At 41.6% G+C, this 17,550-nt stretch overlaps 1 protein-coding gene across 7 annotated transcripts in view; it reads right to left on the bottom strand.

The window, feature by feature from the left end:
* Window positions 1-6,224, bottom strand: part of SPIN1 (spindlin 1) — a 60,527-nt gene extending 54,303 nt beyond the window's left edge. For 2 of the 7 annotated variants that reach the window (XM_082074631.1, XM_082074630.1), the window contains exon 1: window positions 5,598-5,902. The gene's annotated coding sequence lies outside the window, so the exon portion shown is untranslated. Of the gene's footprint in view, window positions 1-4,451; window positions 4,558-5,597; window positions 5,909-6,096 lie in introns of those variants that run through there. The other 5 variants (XM_082074635.1, XM_082074633.1, XM_082074636.1 and 2 more) reach the window with 5 other exon arrangements.
* Window positions 6,225-17,550: the final 11,326 nt, after the last annotated feature.

Here is a 17,550-nt window from a genome sequence, read left to right as displayed (position 1 = left end):
CATTCAGAGGGAACCATCATCTTAATAGGCAACTCCCAAAGTCACAGTTACTTTGCCAAGATTGGGATCTCAGGATTGAAGACTACCTCTGAACCATCATGAAGCTGTCCAACAAAAGGATGAAGATCCACCAGTAACCTTAAAGAAAGCAACACATTTTATTGGAGCACTTCAATTCTAAAGCACTTGCAAACTTGCAGATAAAAGCAGTCTTCAACTTCAGACAGGCTCTTCAACACTGACAGTAAATCCAACAACCATGGAAACCAGCATTAAGAATAAATAGTTAGGTTACCACACACCACTCAAGACAGACAGCTGTAGTGACTGAAGCCAGGGTCCTTCAGCTGAGGTAGCTGGCACTGTTAGAAGGGGACCAGCAGCTACGACACAAAGAATTGGATCTGCCTACAGCTGGGCCAGAAGAGAAGAGATCACTTCAAAGATGGCAAGTGGACTCAATGGCTGGTCACCATGATGAAGTGTTCTCCCTGTGCAAGGCCACCGTAACTCAGCAATGTGAGAAAAACTGAAAAACACAACAAAGAAGAAACTGACACAATTTCATTTTGTTCAAACTACTATATGGAACTGAAGGTCTAAAGTTCATCCGTCATTCTGTATAAGTATTCACTAAAACACTGAAATCCACAGAACTACTCTTAAAGTAAGTATCCATTGTATCAGTACTTGTAGGCACAGACCTCAAATACCATTTGAAAATTCCACATTTAAAAAAAATAAAATCAAGCAAACAAAACAAACCAAGGGCTAATCAGCTCTTCGAAGTCTGTAAGCTTTAAAGTCTTATCAAAAAGACTACAAAAACCTACTTGTAAGCACTTACAGCATGCAATATATTGCAAGCAGATCTCAAAAAAAACCAAAATCATCAGAAGATATTTCAACATCTTAACCACCATGCAATAGCAGCGAAGATTAGAATATGAGTAGGTGATAGTTACAGCTAGTAGTTAACACAGGTAATAACAATTTGTATGTATTTCAGAAAAAATTTATACATTTCAGCGTTTTGTGGAACCATTTCAATAAAGTTTCCAAGTAAGCAAGTCAAATGACCTCACATAACACACAAAAAACATTAGAGGAAAGAAACACAAAAAGGTAGTCTGGATTTGTAGAACTATTCTCCATAATCTGGTAGCAAAATCAATTTACCTCCTGAATTCCTGATGCCATCAGCAACTTCACATTTTGCACTACAACAGAAAGTTAACTGAAACCACCACATAGTGAAAGCATAAGTCTGAATTATTTCACCATTGTTTGAATGTATTGGTGATTAGGCCTCTTTGTCACTAGAATCAACAGTTTGTAAATAAAAATGAATTGACTACACTGTTTCAAGGATATAAACACTTATCCATATCACAGATGCGGGTGGAAGCACTCTGCATATTTATACAAGGAAGGTCACATTCTCCATTCCATTAAGGCACCTGGTATGCTGACATCTTAGTATTATCTAGAGAGCAAGTGGGATGTATCTTGATATGCAGAAACTACTCATTAAGAAAACCAGTGTAAAGAAGAATCATCATTTGCCTTCCAATCACAAAACCACAGAACTCTGAAAAGTTCTGAAACTGAAACGAGACTGAAAACGAGAAAAACAACAAACCAAAAGATTCTCTCACACCTCGTATGAGAAACAAGCTATTTAATCACACAACAGGAAACAACTTTTCATAATGGCAATTCTCTCTTGGCTCAGCTTCAGTGAATAACTTTCGAAAGATAGTTTTTAAAACACTTTGTTTTTGTAGATGACGAAAACTGACTCAACATTCTCATGCCATTTCACCAAGTCAAGTTTGATCTTTCTAATACTTGGGTAAAAGCAAGGAAAAGAAAAACATTAAAAGTCTACAGCAACAGGCTTAATTCTAAAAAGAAACATAGAATCTTACTGAAAATCTTTCATTTGCCAAACATTAAGCAAACCATGCATTACATTAAAAAAATCCCACACCACTTTAAAACAGGTATTGCATCAGATAGATGTTTACAGATCAGAACATGTCAAAGAGTGCAGCTTGGCAACAGATAGCAAGGAAAGATAAAAGGTAAGAAGCCGATGGATAGAGAAAAGACATACAAAAAGTATTTAAGGTGAATTAGTAGTGTTTATTACATTTAGAACTTTATATTTTAATTGGTAATTTCATAAATACTTAGAACTACCCTGAGCCATTATTTACTTCAAAGTTCATTGAAAAGTATTTCTTGTTAAAAGAAATTGGTTAATTTGTAACATCTTGCAGCAAGCTGCTCACTGAGACTGCCTTTCTGGCAGTCTTCTTTTTCCTCAGCCTCCCTTCACAATATGAAAAAATAAAGAGTTTTGGAAAACAAGATATTGCTGATATTTGGTTTTTAATTTGGTTAAACACAGCCTAGCATTGCCCACAATGACAAAAATACTGGTGTGTCTTCACTTAGTGGTACCAAATACACACAGATTTGGCAAGTTCTTCAACTAGATCAACTCCTTATGGTATATTAAGAGACACAACATTGATTTTTGACCAACTCATCAACACAACCAAAACAGAAAGAAAAATCTGCTAGGTGTCAGAGAAAAGAACAAAATTGCAAGCTATAGCAAAGATACTATAAACAAGAAGCTTCACAAAGCTAAGAAAGCAGAGCTGAATTTTACAGAATAATATTCACTTATAGCAATGAAAGTACAGTGTAAAGGAGTTAAGAAACATGACCATTTTTAAAGTGACCCATTATTTAAATAGGTGTGTTGTGGACAGCCTTTTTTTTTTATTTAGCTCTTCAGTCTAAGAATCAGCTAAAGTATCCAAAAGCCTATTCTGAGGGAGGAGCTGCACAGCTCAGTACATTTCACACTTTTAGTAGGAAAGCAACAATTTCAATTTGATGGCTATCATAATGAATGACTAATTAGCTACAACTGGTAAACTATTCTAGTGGCTTTAACACCATTGCCTTCAGGTTGTTAAATGTTAAAAAAAAAAAAAAGTCACTGCTTCAGGAATGTACTGATAGATCAAGTTACAGACTTTAGCTTGGACTTTTCCATCTAGAAGTAGTACAGTTGGTTCAGGAGCCATGACGCACATACACATTCCAAAACCATCTTGTAACCTGGATGACTCTACTCAAGTTTTATGTTGTTGTAAACTCATTATTACAAATTATTTTCTCCTCACCAGCTATTCAACAGTTGTTAATGGGGATGGAAGAAACAGCAGATCATAAGTATTAGTATATAATACTTAATTCTAGCATTGAAGTGGCATACTTATTTCTAGCTCAGTAAAAGCTATAACATTATGCCATACCAGTGCTTCCCCACTAGAAGCTTCCAAAGCAAAGCAGACAAAGACGACAGAGCTAGAACATCCGTTATTTTACGGCAGTGCTCAGATATTAACAGAAGCCATGGCTATCCGTGGGTATAAGACTGAATAAAGACCATGTCTTTAAATATTTGAAAAATGAAACATTTTCTATGAATTACAGTAACATGCCTAGAAAGCAATGTAAAGCATCATGTCTTAGAACATTCAGCATTCAACCCTAAGTTACAAGATAAATATAAATCTGTCCCATGGCAGTTTGCTTTAGATATGCTACACAAACTACCTTCAAACATTATTTTGGTTTTATGTCATAAGTAAGCAAAAAAACCAAACCATATCCATGGAAGCCAGAAGGGGGTGCTCTGAATAACTCAGGTGGGGGGCACTGAACTGAGCATTTGTCTTGTGTTAGGAGAGGTCAGAAGCATGCTGTCTTGTTTCAGGTTGGGAGCTCACTTACGTTCACAATGCCATCCATGCCTTTATCACACACACAAAAAAGGAATCTGAAAAGCAGGAGCGTTCCTTGCAGCAAAAAGGAAATGCTTTGGTTTGTGCTATTGCCATCACAAGGGCAAATTATTCTGTGAGAGAAAACTAGCAACACAAAGACCTGGCAAGTGTGAATTCTAGTTTTGTATCCCATGACTTGTGAGCTGGTTTAGGATACTGAGAAGGAGACACAGGGAATGCAGAGAAATCCCAAAAGCCTATACTACAGTTTTTATCTACACAACGTCTATTCTGACATAACTAGTTCAGGTATTTTTAATGTGACTGTGCTGAGTTGATACCTCACACCAAACTACATCCTGAAATGAAATGGACCTAGATCATTCCGCAAGTGTAATACAGTATTTCGTCTCTGCCAGCACTTTGGTGCATCAACCTCCCCCCACCCAAAAAGGGAAAAAGATATGCACATTCCAATCAAGCCTCTCTCGGCTGGTCTCACCCAGTTCCCCCCTCCTTCCCTTTCTTCCTCCCTCGCCCAGGCCTTGCCAGGTTTCCCAAATCCCCTTTGATTTTAGGTTTCATTTTGTTGTTAACAGCAAAACGAAAGGAGAAAGCTTCCAAAGCGAGGATCCTTACCCTTGAAATCCCGCCATGCGCGCAATAAGGAGGGTGAATTATTTTTCCTCTTTTTTTTGGATGGGAGATGAGGGGGGAGGAGGAAGAAACAAAAGCCTAAAAGGAGGAGAGGCTAAGCGGCGGAGACAGAGGGAGAAGGCGGAGACCCTGGTGAAGGAGCAGGGCGAGCGTCAGCCATGTTGTGTGTGTGTTGGTCCAGTATTTACAAACCTGCAGCTGCAGCAGCGCTTGGAGTCTGGGAGAGAGGGGAAGGAAGGGAGGGAGAGAGAAAGGCGAGGAGGGAGGAGAGGCAGGCACACAGAGGGAAGGGAGGGAGGAGCGGAAAGCGGCAGACAAAGGATCGCAGCGCAGCCCGAGCGGAGCGCGCACACACGCACACGCGCGGCGCCTCACACCGCGGCAGCGCTGCCCGCAGCCCCGCTACGCCAGCCCGGGGCGGCGGCTCCCGCTCCGGCTGCCGCGGCGCGGCCCGGACCCGCCGCACTCACGCCCCCTTCGGCCCGCTTTCTCGCGACGGCGGCGGGGTGGGGAGGGAGGGAGGGAGGGCCGGGGCACGCTTCCCCCGCCTCCCCCGTGTGCTGCCGAGAGGGAGGTTTATCTGCCCGCAGCCCCTCGCCGGGCCCCAGTCCGTGTACAATAGCTCCGCAGAGGGGAAGTGGGGGGGGATCGCCGTGGCCCCGACACCTCCCCTCCGGCAGGGAACGGAGGGTGGTTGCTGAGCGGGGCCTGTGCCAGGAGAGGGCGGCAGCCCCCGCGGAGCCCGGACGGGCTGGGGTTGCCAAGCAGCCGGGGCGTTGCGGGGGAGAGCACAGACGGCAACACGAGCCCGGGGGGCCCCGCTGCCGCCCGCCTCCCGCAGCTTCCGGGCGCGCCGCTGAGGCGGGGGCGGGACGGCCGCGGACCACGGCGGAGGAGGGGGCGCAGGGTCTGGACGCCGCGGGTGACTACATAATGTCAGCCCCGGGGGATGGGAAGGAAGGCAAGGCTGGGCAGGGAGCGGTGGCTCCGGCTCTCCCCCCACAGCGACTCCCTTCGGCTCTGCCCGGTACTGGGCCGGGCCAGGCCAAGGGCGGCGCGACAGGCTGCGCTCTCCCCCCCATTCCCCCCCCCCCCGCTTCCCCTCCCCCGCCTTCCCCGCTCGCTCACCTGCCGGCGGGACGGGTGCCCGGGGGTGCCAGGCGGGCGGCCCGGGGGTGCCAGCGCTGCAGCCACTGCCGCAGCCCCCTGCCTTGCCAGGCCGCTCAGCTCCTCCGCGGCGGCAGCGGGGACGGCCGCTCCCCTTGTCTCGTTTGCCCCCCTCCGCCGCCGCCGCCACCACTGCCTCCTGCTCGCCTCTGCCACATTTGGAGCCCACTCTCCCTACGCGAGCTTCGCCGCCAGGATAGAGGCCTCCTCACCTTCCTGCCAAATAGTGAACCACCCGCATCGAGCCGTTCAAAACACAGGGTCGGGCCCCGCCCTCGTCCCCCGTCCTGCCCCCCCCGCCTCTTCCCGCCGCGCAGGCGCACTGCAGCTCCCAAACTGCGACAGGAGCGGAGGACGCGCTCCCCCGCCCCGCCCGCCGTCACCGACCCCAGCGCGCCTGCGCGCCTAAGGCCGCTGCCCGCCGCCGCCCCGCAGGGGTTTCGCCCTGCCCGCTACCCACCGTAACGGCGGAGCTGCGGGCCGTGCCCGGAGCCCTCCGGCGGGCGGCCGGCTGTCGGGCTGCCTCCGAACACGGCCTACGCGGCCCCGGGGTGGCGGGCGGCCCTCGCCCCGCCCCCCCGCCCGCCCGCTCTCCGCAGCGCCCAGCGCCGCCTCACGGGCGGGCCGCAGCGGCCCGTGGCGGCGGAGCCGCTCACCAGCAGCGGCTCCTCCCCAGGCAGGCCTGGAGGCCGCGGCCTACCTGGCGCCCAGGGCTATGACTGGCAGCCTTACGGGTTTCAGGATCCCCAGCGTTTTCCAGCGTGCTTTTGCTGTATCCCTGGTTATCTTCGCAGCCTTCAGTGCTCGTATGGTCTAGGGAAGTGCTGGTGAATGTGTTTGCACAGAGCAGCCCAAAAGTGTTCAGGTACCTGAAGGCATTTCACCTGACTAGGCAAAGTGTTTATAAGTAATAGAGGCTCTTGGGTGTGCTGTGTATAGCGCGAACTCTGAAAGAAAAACAGAAGACTGCATTTTGCACTCAGTTGTCTTCTTGGCTCAAGAGCGGCACTGTTACTGGGGTGGAGAAGGAGTAGCTCCTTCAGAACTTGGAGGATTCCTTTAAAAACATGTCATCTACAAAACAAGAAAGGGCGTGGGGGAACAGTCTGGAAGTCCCAGCTGAATGTAAGCACTGCTTACAAGTTCTTTACACAGTCTTGATGGACTGTCCTGGGTGCTCCTGGGTTTTGGCTGCCAGTGGACTGAATGCTTGAGAGGGCTCTTGATGGAGAGCCTGCAAGTAGTTAAGACTGTTGTTCAGCAATCGCTAGACCACAGTGTCATCTACTGAATCATTAGTGTTCAATACTGAGGCATCTAGAAGAGAAGCAGCAAGCTGCTTAACTGTCATGGAGAGCATTTTCTAATTAATGAAATGTTCATGATCTAGATGGATTTGAACACAAGGAAATTCAGTAAGATGTACCAGAAATTTTCAGATGAAGCTCTGCGTAAATCCTTAATCATAGGAGAGAAAAAAAGTAAAATCATCAGTAGACATTCTGATGAAAATATGGTATAGTGTCATCAAAGGCTGGTCTGTCAGTTTGGTATATCATTCAGGAATAGACTTTCAAGAGCCATTTGTAGCTTCAGACTGATAACAAAATGGGAAGCATCAGTAAGTAAGATGATGTTCTTTGACAAGTAATTCATTTAACAATGAAAAGAGGTGAAGAGCTTGAGGCCCGGTTTGCCTTTACAAATCAAATGGATGCTTTTTCGAAGTAGAGCTTGGGAAGTGTATTATGACATGATATGACTTTTTCTGTTACAACATTATAAGAGTAACTTCATTCATTAAGGGAGCCCTAAAGGATTGTTATGTCCATGGCTTTTGCTTGTGGCTAAGAGCCTCATGTGCATTTGGAGTGCAAGAATTGAAACTGATTTGGGGAAAGGATAATAGGATTTAAAGGTTAAGTACACATCTGGGATTTCTTAGTTTGACAGTAGCAAATACACAGGTTATGATCCAAATTCCCAATTCACCCTCATGGATCATATAGTTCATAAATTCAGAGTCTTTGAGAGAAGATGAAATACAGGAGCATAAGTGTACAGACATAGATATTTTGCCTAAAACAGTTCCTGGCAGAACAGGAGAACACAGGATTGTATCCTTAGCACTTAGTGAATTTCACAACTCTAAATTTCGTCAGATTTCATTACTGTATCCCCAGTAATTCCACTGACAAAGGAATCCCCCAGAATCTGAGAGATTATCCATTTACAGTTTAAACAAATTTAAAACAGAGATGGCTAACTAAAGAGAGAAGCTTCTGAGAGCATTATGAAAAGAGAGGGAAAGAGAGTGAGAAGGCTTGAAAATGGAAGTTTTGTTTTATCAAAGGAGTAAAGTGAGGACCATTGTACCTGCCTTTTATATTGTGTAGTTAGTGGAGGCAAGAGCCATGCTGTCTGTTTTGACCCTTCTCACTTTCATATTTTTTTTTCTTTCTCCTGTTATATACAGACTCCATCATTATTTTAAAAACTTGCATTGACTCTTATGAAGTCCTTTAAGATTTACATATATTAACAAAATGGGCCCTTAAAAGCTCTGTTTGTGGCAGTACCAGCAGAGAATAAAAGATTACTGTTAATCCTGGGCTGAATTAGAGGAGTTGTAGATGTCATCTTCTCTAGGGAGCAGAAGGGAAGTTCTAGAGAGCCATTACTTTGGAAAACTCTCCCAGAACAAGATCATCAAGTGTTAACAACTCTTGAAAGAGCTATCTACTCTTCATAGTTCTCTGTGGTTACTAGGAATTGTCCACAGCAGGAGACTGCATTTTCATGCCTGGAAGGAGAATTGCATGATGATGCGTTCGCATCCCATGCCCATCACAGGTGTGGTGATCCCTGAGCTAGCATGGGAACGTGCCCACGTGATTACAGAAGCCTTTGAGATTGGCTGCCTGGCAAGTCCATTTGTTCTTTCTTCTGAATGGCTAGCAGCTCCTGCCTGACTTGCCGTTGGGCATGGCAGGGCAAACCTAACTGTTGAAGCCTTGCATCTTTGGATCTGACCTTCTGCTTCAGCCACACTATGTGAGTCAGTGGATTGCCTGCGCACAAGCTTGGAGTTCTGCATTTTACTGCCTCCAAATGATGGTCATTGAGGTTATCTGAGGAAATGTAGGTGGTTGTGTTTGTACAGAGGAGCCCAAGGGTGTGCAGCTACCTGACAGCCACTTAGCAATTCATGTGACTAGGCAAAGTGTTTATACATAATAGAGGCCATCAGATGCTGACAAAAGCAAAACAAAAGACTGCATTCTGTGCTAAATTGTCTTTATGGAAGAGAGCCTGCATTATTTCTTGGGCTGCAGGAGGAGTAGTTCCTTCAAAAGAATTCCTATGAAATTGTGTTCTTGTCATCTATGGAACAGGGAAACAAAAAAAGAGGGTTGGGGAACATTTCAAAAATCTCAGCTGAACAAAAGCATTGGTTGCAAGTTCTTTACACAGTCTTGATTGACTTGGTGGACTCTTTTTGGTGCTCCTAGTTTTTAGCTTCCATTAGACTGGCAAGCCTTCCATTAGAGCTTTGCAAGTATAACATGACATCAAATGGGCTTTTTCTGCTACAACATCCTAAGACAAACTTTAATACATGAAGACAGCCATGAAATGCTCTTCAGTTGGCTTCCTGTACTTCAAGATTCAATAAGAGGTTGATGGGGCGCCATCATATTCTGAAATAAAAATGCAACTTGACCTAATTTGTAAGATCCTGCAAACTGTCTTTTAACTTAGCAATTTTTACCAAAAAAAGGAGTGCTGTACATCCTAGAATTCTGGAATGTTTCAAATGCTATCTAGTTTATCTAGGAACAGAGCGGCAGGACTCTTAAGAATCTTAGAAGGTTATTGGGATGCTTTGGGTGGGAACCATGTTCCATCCAGTTTAAAAAAACCCACTTTTCTGACATCCTCTTAACCTAAGAAGAATTAGCCTTAACTACTGAAGAATCAGAGCCCTCTTGACTTGATGGGAGAATCAAGAACCCTCAGAATCCAAGTGGGAAGATATTTGCTTGATCTTAATTTGAAGAAGGAATGTCATCTTGTCTCTGAGCCTGATTTTCAACCAACTTCTTTCAATGTTGGGATCAAGCAGCCAGTTCTGCTCTGACTTTACTTTAAGGAGATAATTAAGAGGACTTTATTGCTTTATTGAAAGAGTAACTTTAATTGGCTCTCTGGCCAATTTGTATTTCCAGGCAAGTTGCTATAAAGCTGATACAGAAATTCTTTAAAATTAAGATAAACAGAGGCCTCTTCCAACGTGTTTGCTGAATGGTATGGTTGTAACATTTAGGAAATGTCATGCCTACAGGAACCAAACATCTGTCTTCTTAAGAATTTCAGTAAAATAGCAATAAGGGTCAGATTTAGGTGATGTACATTAAAATTTGCCCTTTTTAAAAGTTAATCCTTTTGTATATCAGGAAGTGATGAAGAAAGCTCAGATTTTAAGGGAAATGCTCCAACTACAACTGAACCAAAACTCAAGGTCTATCAGATATTGCTTGCAGAGAGACTTCTGATCAATGTATTTAACTTCTAGGAGCAGGCTTACAATAAATCTGCTTAGAATGGAAACATATGTAAAAAGTAAATTTAAAAAATCCTGTCTTTAAAATAAATCAAATCTGTACTTCCATTAGGGAAAGACACAAAACCTGAGGTTTTGGAGGTTCAATTGGGAAGTTTTTGTGGCAATATTAATTATCTTTTCTTCATGGCTCAGTCTCAGTTCGTTATTAGATTTTTCTTCTACTACTAAGGGCAAAAAGAGTCTAACAAGTGTGTTTGGAGAGAAGAGTCACAGATATTAACCCAGTATTCCTTTAAAACAGATACAACTTTCTGTCATGTAAGGTGAAACCCTTCTTTACAGACTTGCTTTGGTCACAGCAAGAGAGAATACCAAATGAATCGTACTAGTATTGCAGAAATTTAAACCCTTCTCATCCCACTCTTCTATCTTCCCTCCTCCTTTTCACACACACACATGCAAAAGCAGTAGTCCTCAGCCTTTTGCTAGACTGAGAATAGCATTTTTTTGCCTTGATTTTTTTGCCTCTATAAGAGATAAGGAAACTGCCTATAGTCCAAAATATACCTTTTCTCTATTATTTCCTTTATATGGACTTGAAAGCACGAGAAGCTTGATGAACAGATAATTTGCAAATATGTGACATTAATGTCCATCCTGAGAATTCTGCTTTAAAGGAGGTACAGAAGCATATGAGACACGTGCTGTCTGTGTAATGTCCTTAAAACTTTCCAGGGGAACAAAATAATAATATAAAAAACTACACATGAGGCAAAAAAACCCCACACTGTGAGAAATCTTGGGAAAAAAAGGTGTGGCATCCTAATTTATTGATAGCTTTTGAAGAAGATAGGAAAGCTCTCTTATTTCAAAGACTTAGTACTGAGAAAAAAAGAAAAAAGAAATATGGAATAGTGATTTTTTTAAAGAAGCCAAGTTTATTTTCATACAAGATGGAAAATACGACATAGATAATATTGTGTGATGTTGCTTCCAGTAATATTGGATTAATTAGCAAACATTACATACTATTTGAAAGTTACATAATGAGTATAATGGCTCATTCTGTTTCATTTTGCAGTACTATTTGTATAACTCTTGCTTTATTATTTATTGTTCATTCACTTTTTATGTGTATCTTCATTACTTTTTTTTTTTTTTAAATTACAGTCATATCACTTCCAGTTAAGATGCATTTGCTAGTTCTTAATGCATGGGTTATGTAAAAAGAATTAAGTTTTACCATGTTCTGTGTTGATACTGTAGATGGAATAGGTACGTAATGTGGTGGAATGAGTTACTGTATTATAGTGGCCTTGGCTGTGATGGTCTAATGATACAAATTAGGCTGCTTTGATAGTGATATTTATCCAGTAAACAACTTCTAGTGGGATGATGAACATAAAAAGAAGTAGCAACCTGCAGGCTACTAGGTGCTCTTAAACTCACACATTAACATATCCACCTTCATAAACCAGCAACCATCTAAAACAGATGCTTGCATAGAAGCCTCAGTTACTTTATATGCACCTGCACTTGCAGCACAACCTTAAAGGGAATTCAAAGTTAGGGCAACACAAGGAAAATATTGTTTAAGAGGCTCAGCACTTAAGAAAAAGGGAAAAAAAAAAAAACAACAAACAAACCCACAAAAATAACTATATGGAATTAATACAATATGAAGTGATAACTCATACAGTTATTTTATATTACTCTGTTTTCAAAATTCTGTGAGAATTCTTTAAATATATTTTTAAAAGGTTTACATGTTGCATAAACTCAGTTTCCCCAGAGCCCAGAGGGTCATCATGGCCAGGCTTCCTGGAGTCCGTAAATGGATTGCACCAGAACAATGGATAAAAGACTTACCTGCAGATCTTCATAAGCATTTCAACAGGTGCGTTCCACAGGTGAACCATCAAAATATAGAAATTCTATATAGGCACTTAGCAGAATGTGATACACTCCATTTTATCCATCGTATGTCTCATTGAAACAGTGTGGGTTGAACTGAACAAACTGCTCATCAGCATGGAACCAGTCAATGAAGGATGGAGACACCTATTTAATAGTATATTTTTCACAAAATCACTATCCTTTGTGCCTCCGTCTTTTTCATCTGGGGAGATAAAAAAAAAATAACTTCAAAAACAAACGTGGGAGCAAACATTCACACAAGGGAACTAAAAATCCCAAACTAGATTTAATAAAACTGCTGGATTTTGACATGTTTCCCTCTCTATATATGATCTAAAGTTTCTCTACTGATATTCACTACTATTCACTTCCACTCTATCCCTTGCAAGTGTTTGCCAGACCCTTCATGCAGAGCACTGTTTTTTCTCTAGCTTTTTATGCTGGTCAATACAATTCAGTTAAATTTAGAGTAAATGTTCTTAGCTTGGCATGTACTATTTCTGTTTGATTTCTCAAAATAACTTGAAGTTCATCTGGTTTGTTTTCTCCTCCAATTCACTGGTATGATGGTAGATGGAATCAGAGAAGTTACTTCTTATATAAATACCTGTTCGCAGTACTGTGACTGAACGTTCTTGTGGGCCTGAGTGCCTAGATGAAGTCTGTTAAAGCTTTCCCATGCTTCTTGTGCCAGACTTAACTAGACTACTACACATAATGGCTATTCATATGACGACATTCTGTAATCTATGGTCTAAAAATAAGTCTTTTTGGTCTGTTTATATTTAGTAACATTACTGGAGTAGTCAGCCTGAGTACTCTTCCATAGTCTGGAGCCAACACATAGCAGCCAGACAACATATATTTCTAATATACATACAGTTAACATGCAGTAAAGAGATCACGTTGTAAATCTTGATCCGAATTAAGAGAGCTCATTAACTTACAGATATTCTCAGCATCTGTATGTTAAACCTTCTCCTTATTTCCTAACTTGAAGGAGGAACATACCGAGTATTCAGGTTTCAGTTCAAGGAAGCAGATTATTAATGTTCATCCCAACCTCCAAGTGATATCATTTAGTGGTCATTATCATTGCAGATTGATGGTTTCTTCTCTTTTATGTGGGTTACCTTTGCCTTTTAAACATCTTGAATGTTTCCATCTACTGTATACTTTAAAATACACATTAGTAGCTCACAGGCAATTGTAGCTCTGAAATACATTTTCTCACAGTCCTCAATGAACATGTTTTTTTTGGCCTGTACTGAGCAATGATTGACGAGACTTCAGTGTGCTGTTTCAGATCTAACATATGAATTTGTAATCTGGGCATACATCATACAGTTGATTAGTTTACTCTTTTATACTATTTTATACATACTGCAGACCCCATAATACAGATGGTTATGAAACAATCTAGTGTTTTAAAAAAACCTGAAGTTTAAAAAAACTGAAAGATTTTCATTCAAATGTTTAATTGAGGAAAACATATTCCTGTCTAAGCAGAACTGGAATTTCACTTGAATTTTTTTGTGAAAGTTTTATTTTAACTCTCCTCTACAATGATTAAAAAATTATATAATCTGAAATCATGTGATCGTTAGGAAAAATAAATAATATCCCATGGAAACTACAGCCATATTGAAAAATACAGGGAAGTTGCCTCAAACAGTTCTGGCTTTACTTCTTAATAAATCAAATTAATCAAATAAGCTAACCATCCTCCCACCAAAGATACTGCAGAAAGAAAATTGTGTGAAAAATATGGAGGCAAATTGTTCCTATTAATTTTTGATCTGGAGTGGATTTGTTTTCATTAGGAAAGCAAAATAAATTATAAGTTCTTGCTGTTAGATGCTTAGCATTAACATGCAAAAAAGCTTACCGTGCAATGAACTCTTAACTGCTTGCCAAAATCATCAGTCTTTGCAACATGTCTGAGTATCTTAGGTTTTAAGACGTAGTTGTTGTATACCGTAGCAGGAGTGAGGAAGGTGATCCTTGAAGTTTTCTGCCTGTGATTCCAGAGAATCCAAAGGTATCTTTTCCATCAGATAGGTAGAAAATAAATCCTCTTTCTTGTGAACAGCTAATGAATCAGAGGAGACAAGTAACGTGGACTGGCCAAGCGGCAACATCAGCATGCACCCTGAGTGGGAGGAGGGAATGCCAAGTGAGGATTTAGGTTGCAGCTACGTGTTTGTCAGTAATGGGTCTTACAGTGTTTCCACCTCCCTCTTTGCAAGTTGTTCTCACAGTACTTGCACAGTGGTTTGTGAACAGCATCCAGACCACTGCAGGTGACACACAGACGTGCATGCATACCTACATACATACTGGAAAAGTTTAGGGCCAGCAACTGTGTGAACTTGCACCACTACTGAAAAGCCTTGACAAGTGAATCTTTGTTTAGCTAGACACAGAGAAATGTAATAGAAAAGTTTAGGTTGGTATTTGTGGGAGTGTCTGGGTGTGGAAGCACCAGGGCAACAAACAGCAGCAGAGGAGATGCAGACATGAAATGTGTTGATGACAGCTAGATTAGGAAATCATCAAGCTCTTGTGAAGTCTGTGTGCACAACATCCAGATTGGGAGTCAAAGGAAATCGATAAATCTTGGTGATTGAGGTAGCTGGGACAGGATGAAGGGACTTACACCTCCTAAGAGGGAAAAAGAGGCACATCCAAAATCACCATTCCACCAGTAACCTAAAAAGGGACCTAGGAGAAGTGTTGAAGATTGATAGTTTCCATGGCCTGTCATCTGCATCGAGGTAGCCTGAATGCTGGAAAGACAGCTGGCTGCACCTGATGCTTGACAGACCTCTTGGACACACACTTCTTGGTGCTTGTATGTGGATATGACAGTGTGAGTGAAATAAATTTTACTGTAAAATTAAACCACCTGTCCTTCTTACAAGGTGCCATTTTGAGCTTTGCTGCTGTTGTTGCAATATTACTTCCTATATAAAGATGTATGTTGCAAAGGGAATTTGAAAACTGAAAGAATGTAAGAGGCAGCAAGGCTTCTTTTATGAGGATGTCTGTTAACTTTGCTTGATGGAACACAGCTCTCTTAAGGCTCCTCTATTAAGTCAGAATTGCTGTGAAAGTGCTGTTGAAACACAAGTGCATGTTCTAGCATGATAATTAATACAACTTTTCTAACTGGCAACAGTGTTAAAAAGGGGGTGCTGACTGAGCACAGAAGGGATGGTGTGGTTAGAGCCTTGCATTTCACAAGAGACAAAGGGAGGTTACATAATCTAGCCATAAGATACCTATGTACTTTAGACAAGACCTGTGATAAATTGTCAGATTCTTTATACCAATGTATGCCTATTGCAGTGTAACCAGTTTCTTGAAAATTCACTTTAGCGGATCATAATGGAAATGCAAAATGTGTGAGAACAACTATATTATGAAGAGTAACTTTTGGAAGGTGAGGTAAATTCAACATGATTTACAGGGCACTTACTCTTTTCCTTCACAAGTGTGGTATCTTTTTGCCATGTGTATACGCATTGTTTTAACTAGTGATATTTATGCTTGTGATTTACACCCCAGTAAGCAGGTTTCTTCAAGGTGGATGGGCATGCTCTAGCTCTAACAAGCCAAACACTTCTCAGAGGTGCATAGCAAAAGGACAGGAGACAGCAATCATAAACTACAGCAGTGAAAATTCTGGCTGGTTACAAAGAACACATCCTGTGTTGCAAGGAGTCAGGTCCTGGAGTGAGCTGCCCAGAGACAGCGTGGAATTTCCATCTTCAGTGTTTTCGAAACTCAGCTGGACAAGTCCTTGAGCAACCCCATCTAACTCTGAAGTTAGCTCTGCTTTGAGCTGGTAATTGGTCTATGTGACCTTCAGAGGTTCCTTCCAACCTATTTTTTCTGTGATCTTGTTAAGAAAATTCTAGTTTGTTAGTGTCTTCATTCTCCCTCAGGGCTGAGGATCTTTCTCTGTGGAGGCAATTCTGAGCTTTCCCAAACAACTTTTGAAAACTGCTCATATAAGCATATGATACAGAAACATAATGTCCTTATAAATCAAGAGTTGTAAGAGAAAGGTCACCCTACAATTTTCTAATAAAGTCAAAACACTGCTAATATTTAAAAAATAAAAGGCGTAAAAAGACGGGAAAGCTCTTATCTACACTGTAGTTAGTTTAGGTGTACCAAATATCTTGTCTGGGAATGTTTCAGAGGATTAAACTGGACTCTCCCATTAATACAATCAAGATGTAACATGCAGTTGTTTCTGTGGAAAGCTATTCCTTTCTTCATCTTTCTAGGAATGTGTTTGCTCCAGCAGGCTCTAGGAGCAAGCAGAAGTAAGCATCCCACTATAGGCAACCATGTTAGTTGATGAGAAAAGATAAGTCTTCCCTTATGTACTACCCCTTTTCAACATGCCTGTGGGAAACAGCACCTTCCTCTGCTCTGAGTTGCATAAAAGTAAGGGCTTGGGTTCACCTCAACTAGTAACGTAGCATGAGATACAAAGAAAAATACGAACCAGTGCAATTAATTATACAGGCATTTTTAAAGATACAGTATTAATACAGTTAATCTGCATTTGTTAAAGTAACTGTAATTATTTTGTTACTGATAACATATCATTTCAAAGGCACAGCACAAGCTTTTGAAGATGCAGTATCTAAATAGTAAGAGTTTGCAATTAGTTGTGAATTTCATCCAGAATCTGTTATTAACAATTACATATGAGGAATTAGATTCTCCCCAAACCATTGACTTCAAAATCATCATAATCCTGTGATAAACAAGGTTTAGTAAATACACCCAGACAATGCTCACACAGGCCTGAATCAGTTCAGATTTTCATTAAATTTATGTTCCCAGCAGTGCATGAAATATGGTGCTGCTGTGTTGCTTAAGATTCAGTGAAAGAATCATGAATTGGCCACACATCTCTAAACTGACAGGAGCATAAAACAGCTGGTTAATTGGTGCTTAGTTCTGTATTTCTGTAATTTTTAATTGTTTGATTAATGTGGCTCAATAGTGAGCATGGGGTGGAAGAAAGGGATGAAACATTATTTAAAGGACAGAATGGAGACCACTTGTCTCATTTTAAAACTTCTTTGTTATGCTCAATATAACATGATATACCTATTATCTTACAAAAAAAAAAGAAGGACATATGCTGGTAGTAAAACAATTGTAATATCTCTTGAATATCAACCTGAAAAGATACATACAAAAATACACACACCACACACACACATGCAGGGCTAATGCATAAAAAGGTGTGACTGATTTTGGGGAAGGGTACCGCTTAAGTGACTTGACTTAATAGATTTGAAGGCCACTGGGTACATCAGGATGGGTAAACCTTAACAGCATTTCATTGGGTCCAGACTACATCGCAACTAAATGAGACCTGATGAGATCCTGCTGTGTACC

This window comes from Streptopelia decaocto (genome assembly GCF_964273445.1).
Source record: "Streptopelia decaocto genome assembly, chromosome: Z".
NCBI classification, from domain to species: domain Eukaryota; kingdom Metazoa; phylum Chordata; class Aves; order Columbiformes; family Columbidae; genus Streptopelia; species Streptopelia decaocto.
The sequence above is the reverse complement of the archived record's forward strand: the minus strand, read 5'-3'. Positions and strand labels throughout refer to the sequence as shown.